Source organism: Chiloscyllium plagiosum, chromosome 1 (assembly GCF_004010195.1).
Source record: "Chiloscyllium plagiosum isolate BGI_BamShark_2017 chromosome 1, ASM401019v2, whole genome shotgun sequence".
Taxonomy (NCBI): domain Eukaryota; kingdom Metazoa; phylum Chordata; class Chondrichthyes; order Orectolobiformes; family Hemiscylliidae; genus Chiloscyllium; species Chiloscyllium plagiosum.
The window spans coordinates 4,693,487-4,700,566 of record NC_057710.1 but is presented as its reverse complement, the minus strand read 5'-3'; the positions used below and the strand labels follow the sequence as shown (position 1 = coordinate 4,700,566).

General features: G+C 44.3%; 1 protein-coding gene across 1 annotated transcript in view; it reads left to right on the top strand.

Annotated features, from left to right (window-relative positions):
* LOC122553546 (dysferlin-like) overlaps nt 1-7,080 on the top strand; it is a 47,214-nt gene that overhangs the window by 14,032 nt on the left and 26,102 nt on the right. The window lies entirely within an intron of this gene.

The window sequence follows — 7,080 nt, the reverse complement described above, 5'->3', positions numbered from 1 at the left end:
GGAGAATCGACGTTTCGGGCATAAGCCCTTCTTCCTCATTCCTGAAGAAGGGCTTATGTCCGAAACATCGATTCTCCTGCTCCTTGGATGCTGCCTGATCTGCTGCACTTTTCCAGCAACACATGTTTCAGCTCTGATCTCCAGCATCACCAGTCCTCACTTTCTCCTTTGGGGAGAGTGGGACAGTAGGATTAGTTTGGGATTGATACAGGGCTATGGGGAGAGTGGGACAGTGGGATTAGTTTGGGATTGATACAGGGCTATGGGGAGGATTGATACAGTGCTGTGTGAAGAGAGAGGGGCATGGGATTAATTTGGGATTGATGCAGGGCTCTGGGGAGAGAGTTGGGCAGTGGGATTAGTTTGGGATTGATACAGCGCTATGTGGAGAGAAAGGGGCATGGGATTAGTTTGGGATTGATACAGGGCTATATGGAGAGAGTGGGGCAGTGGGATTACAGCACGGGAACACACTGTTTGGACTTCCAAGACCTGTCTGATACATTGTCCCTTTTCTAAACTAACACCCTTTGCCGCTATACTCCCCTGTTTTCCCTGCCTGTTCATATATCTATCAAGATGCCTCTTAAACATTGTTATTGTATCTGCCCCCACCACTTCCTCTGGCAGCACATTCCACTGACTGACCACTCCCTGGGTAAAACAAACCTGCCCTTCACATCACCGTTAAACTTTCTCCATTTGCGTGAAACCTGTGGCCCCTTGTAATTGACTTTCTAACCTGGGGAGAAAGTCTCCGACTGTTCAATCTATCCTTGCCTCTTATAATGTTGTGACCTTTTATTAGATCACCCCTCAGCCTCCGATGTTCAAGTGAAAACAAATCAAGTTTGTTCAATCTCTCCTCATCGCTCATACCCTTGAACCAGGCAAAGCCCTGTACCTGTTCTGTACCCTCTCCACACCCAGCACATCCTCCTGGTAGTGGGGTAACCGGAACTGTCTACATTATTCCAAATGAGGCCTAACAAAAGTTCTATCTCACTGTAGCATGACTTTCCAACTTTAACACTCTATGCCCCAAGTGATGAAGTTGTTGCATTCCTTCCTGACCACCTTATCCATTTGTGTTGCCATTTTCAGGATTCTGTCAATTGCTGTAAACTTCCTACCTGCATTCGGCCTTCCAAAACGCATGACCTCACATGTGTCTGGATTACATTCCATCTGTCATTTCTCTGCTCGAGTCTCAAGCCTACCTGTATCCTTTGGCAACCCTCCTCACAATTCGCAACTTCCCAAATCTTTGTGTCATCTGCAAACTTGGTAATCGGACCACCTACGTTCTCCTCCAGGTCATTTCTATGTTTTACAAAGAGCAGAGGTCCCAGCACTGACCGTTGCTGAGCACCACTGGTCACAGATCTCCAGTCAGAAAAATGTGCTTCCATTGTCACTCTCTGCCTTCTATGACCCAGCCAGTTCTGTATCCATCTTACCAGCTCACCCTGGATCCCACGTGACTCCACCTTTTGTATCAGCCTGCCATGTGGGACCTTGTCAAAGACCTTGCTAAGGTCCATTTTGACAACATTTAAAAGCCATTTGGAAAGGTACACAAATAGAAAAGGCTTAGAGGGATATGTATTTTCAAAAGGATTTGATATGGTATTTCAGTATATAGGGATAAAACACTGGTAATGAAGGACAAAGAAAGTATAAAACACAAAGATAAAATTTACTGGAGCTAAGGGGATAATGGGATAGGAAACCGTTAGTGATGGTGTAAACATTCCAGAGCAACTTAACTTTTTAAGGCAAGGATGATTAGGGATAGTCAGCATAGGAAATCATGAAGAAGGGCTCATGCCCGAAACGTCGATTCTCCTGCTCTTTGGATGCTGCCTGACCTGCTGCGCTTTTCCAGCAACACATTTTCAGCTCTGATCTCCAGCATCTGCAGTCCTCACTTTCTCCCCATAGGAAATCATGCCTCACTAACTTGATTGAGTTTTTGAAGAAGTGACAAATGAGATTGATGAAGGCAGAGTGTTGGACATTGTCTACATAGACTGCAGCAAGGTGTTCGACAAGCTTTTGCATGGTAGACTGGTTAGCAAGGCTAGATCACATGGATGACAGGGAAAGCTAGCTAATTGGATACAAGGTGGCTTAAGAGTGGGAGACAGAGTGTGGTGGTGGAGGGTTACGTTTCAGACTGGAGGTCTGTGACCAGCGGTGTGCCTCAAGGATCATTGCTGGGTCCACTGCTTTTTGCCATTTATATAAATGATTTGAATGTTAATATAGAAGGTATGGTTAGTAAGTTTGCAGATGACAAAGTTGGAGGTGCAATGGACAGTGAAGAAAGTTACCTCGGAGTACAATGGAATCTTTACTCTGGTAGGCCAAGGAATGGCAGAAGGAGTTTAATTCAGATAAATGGGACGTATTGCATTTGCTAAGGCAAACCAGGGCAGAACTTATACACTTAATGGTAGGGCCCTGGTTTGTCGAATAAAGAGTACAGGCGCTCCTTGAAAAATGGAGTCACAGTTAGATCGGATAGTGAAGAAGGTGTTGCTCTACTTACCTTCATTGGTCAGTGCATTGAGTACAGGAGTTGGGAGGTCATGTTGCAGCCTCACAGGACATTGGTTAGGCCACTTTTGGAATTGTTCATTTCTGGTCTCCCTGGTATAGGAAACATTTTGTTAAACTTGAAAGAATGCAGAAAAGATTTATAAGGATGTTGCCAGGGTTGGAGGATTTGAGCTATAGGGAGAGGCTGAACAGGCTGGGGCTAATTTCCCCGGAGCGTCGGACGCTGAGGGGTGACCTTATAGTGGTTTACAAAATTATGAGGGGCATGTATAAAGTGAATAGACAAGGTCATTTTAACAAAGTAGTGAAGTCCAAAGCTAGAGGGTAAATATGAGAGGGGAAAGGTTTAAAAGGGACCTAAGGGGCAATTCTTTCATGCGGGGGATGATATGCATAGATAGCACTGCCAGAGGAAGTGGTGGAGGCTGGTACAATTACAACATTTAAAAGGCACCTGGATGGGTATATGAATAGGAAGGGTTTCGAGGGGTATGGACAAATGGGACTAGATTAGGTTAGGATATCTGGTCAGCATGGATGAGTTGGACCGAAGGGTCTGTTTCCATGTTGTATATCCCTATGACTGTGTGACTCTAAATGGGACTGGGTTAGTTTAGGATATTTGGTCAGCATGGACAAGTTGGAACGAAGGGTCGGTTTCCGTGCTGTATTTTAACCAGCACATGAGTCATAAGAAACATCTCAGCAACTCTTGTGAGCAGGAATCGCTGACCTGCTTTCCCAGTCTTTCCCTGCATCCACAACACCAATGTTTTCTTTTTGCCTGTCTGGTTAAGATGGTTAGAATGTTAACTGTTAGATTTATATGTCAAAGGTTAATAATTCCTTACCTGTAGCTTGAGTCTAGTTACTTGTAATAAATAATCATGTTTGTTGGATACATAATCCTGGCTCGAACTGTCTGTCATCCTGTGTCAATAAGATAGATAAACTCTTTTAAAAATAATTAAGTTTTGCGATGACTTAGGGAACAGCGGGATATGATTTCCAGCATGTTACCCCCAGTGAGTCGTGAAAGTACCTCATGCAAACAGTTAACAATTGGTTAAAAAAAAATGACCGCTTGAAACACAGAAGCCTCATCATCTTTACAAGTTATAATGGGTTAATTATTAAGAAGACCAAACTTGGTTCTTAACCTCACAACAGTGACACGTCAACCGAATGGTGTTGGGGACATGGTTCCTGTACCTAAACCCAATGGCTCGGTCTGAAATTATTTTGACCAGAGGGCTTGTGTGTAATTTGAAAATGCCTACAGGGCTGACGGCTTCATCTTTAATGATGATTTTACCTTGGGATCCATTCACTTCATTGTCAACTGTGTTGGAATAATGACAAACCCACAGAAAGCAAAACGGAGCATCCTAATGTGAAATCAGTTCATGACTTTTAGGGATGGTAACCCCAGGATGATAACTTCATCCTGGTGGTCATCGACAACATAATCCTTGAGGCAGCTCCTCAAAAAGACTCATGTTGGGAGAATGTGTTCCAAAAGGTCATGGATACTTAGCGAGTTTTGAGAAGATTTGTAGCTCAGGTTGAGATTTTGGATGTAGGTTTGCTCGCTGAGCCGAAAAGTTCATTTCCAACCCAAAGAAACCCAAACATATAAATAGAAAGCAGGAATCATGTACAGTTCTTCGCATGAGGCCCACTGAAGATGTTACCTAGTAAGGTAACGAAACATCTGGAAATGAACCTTTCAGCTCAGCAAGCAAACCTACATCCAAAAGGTCATGGATACACTGATGTCCACCAACATCCCTGTGCTCGTTGCAGAGGTCACACCTCAATTTGAAAATTCTAATTCTTGTTGTGAAACCCCTCTGTGGCCTTGCCACTAACTCCCACCTCTGTCACCTTCTCCAGCTGTACATAACACCCCATGGTTTACCCTCTCTGAGCTTCTCCGATTGTAGTTGTTCCACTGTTGGTGGCCATGGTTTCAGATGTCTGGACCCCAAGTTCTGGAATTCCCTCTGTACAGCTCTCTGGCTCTCTATCTTGACCTCTGTTGAACTGACCACTTTGACCAAAGTTTAGGTAATCACGCCTGATCTCTCTGTATGTGGCTTGGTGTCAATTGTTCTCTGTTACACTCCCGTAACACCCTGGACATTTCTTGATATTTCATGACATTTCATGACATTTCTTGTTTCTGTTATTCAGGTGACATTCCAAAGTGCTGGTGTAATAACACCAGGAATGAGTTTAAGATAGACACATACGAACTCGGAGCAGGAGTAGGCCATTCGGTCCTTTAGGCCTGCTACACCATTCAATATAGTCATGGCTAAACCTTTATCTCAACCATATTCCTGCCTTCTTCGCATACTGTTGATGCGTTTAAAATCTAAAAATGTATCTATCTCTTTTCTAAATATATTCACAGCCTTCTCTGATTAGAGAATTCCACAGGCTCACAACCCTTCGAGTGAAGGAATTTTTCCTCATCTCAGTCCGAAATGGTCTACCCCATATACGGACAGTGTGTCTCCTGGATCGAGACTCACCTAACAAGGGGAAACATCCTCCCTGTATCTACTCTGTCCAGCCCTGTTAGAACTTTATATGTTTCAGACAGATCCCCTTCTATCCTTCTAAACTCTTGTGAATAAATCAAGCCAATCTCTGCCAATCAGTCTGGTGAACCCCTGGTGTGCTCCCTCTATCCCCTTCCTGAGGGAGGGAGACCAGAACTGCTCACTATACTCCAACTGTGATCTCACCAATGCGCTGTCTAACTGCATGAAGCCATCTCTGCTTCTGAACTCAAACCCTCTTGCAATGAAGGTCAATGTACCATTTCCCTTCCTCATTGCTTGCTGAACCTGTCTGTCTACTTCCGTTGGCTGGTGTACAAGGACACCCAGATCCCTTTGTACATTCACACTTCCCAATCTCTCACCATTTAAATATGTATATCTGTATTTTACACTGAAGTGTGTGTGTAACTTCACATTCTGCAGTGTTATACTGCATCTGCCATGTATTTGGCCACTCACCCAACTTATTTAAATCACCTTGAAGCCATTTTGCATTCACCTCACTGCTCTCAAATTTTTGCCATCAGCTAACTTGGAAATGTTAGTTGGTTCCCCTGTTCAGGTCATTTATAGATATCGTGAGAACTTTGCCTTGGGACCCTCCAACCACATCTACATCGACTTCACCAGTTTCCTCATCTCCCCTCCCCCGGGACCCTCCAACCACATGGCATCAACATCGATTTCACCAGTTTCCTCATCTCCCCTCATCCCAGATCCAACCCTCCAACTCGGCACAACCCTCTTGAACTGTCCTACTTGTCCATCTTCCTTCCCACCTATCCACTCCGCTGTCCCCTCTGACCTACCATCATCACCCCCTACCTACATCTATCTTTCGCCTTCCCAGCTACCTTTGCCCACCTCTCCAGACCCACTCTCCTATTTATCTCTCAGACCCCTCCCATCCCATTCCTGATGAAGGGTTTTATACCCCCAACCTCTATTCTCCCGCTCCATTTCTTATAAAGGCCTTATGCCCCAAACGTCGATTCTCCTGTTTCTCGGACGCTGCCCGACCTGCTGTGCTTTTCTAGTGCCACATTTTTCGATTCTGATTCTCCAGCATCTGCCGTCCTCACATTCTCCTCGCAATACCCCGCTAGTCACTGCATGCCAGTTAGAAGAAGAGCACTTATTCCCATTCCCTCTTTCCTGTTTGTCAACCAATTCTCACTCCATGCCAATATATTACCTGCGACCACACATGCTTTAACTTGACCTTCTAACCTCTTATGAAGGAACTTGTCAAAAATCTTCTGAAAATCCAGATATCCCACATAAGGTTCACCCTTATCTACTTTACCAGCTAAAACTCAAAAAACTCAAAAATATTTGTAAATCATAATTTCATTTCCAGAAACTCTCCGAGCTATGGGCATTAATATTAATGCTTTCCGAATGTTCTGAGATTATATCTTTATAATTGACTCTCGCATTTTCTCCTCTGCTGATGCTTACTCTTTCATTGGATGAAGGTGTCACTGGGGAGGCAACATTTATTGACCATGGGGCAGTTAAGAATTAACCACATTGCTGTGGATCTGGAGTCACATATAGGCCAGACCAGGTAAGTTTGGCAGTTTCCATTCCAAAAGGGAATCAGTGAACCAGATGTGTTTTTCCCAACATTCAGCGATGGATTTATAGCCATCATAGATTTGTAATTCCAGTTATTTATGGATCCCGAATTCTGTAGAGGCAAGATTTGAAGACAGGCCCCCAGAACGTAATCTGGGTCTCAAGATTTACAACTGAGCAATAATTCTACTCAGCCATCACCTTCCCAACAAACTAGGGAATTCCCCGGCTTTTTAAGGAGTGTAAAGTTGGGAGGGAGGGTTACGCAGTGGAAGGTGAGGGAGGATGATGGAGTGTAAGGGTAGGGAGGATTATGCAGTGTAAGGTGAAGGGAGGGTTATGCAGTGTAAGGGGAGGGAGG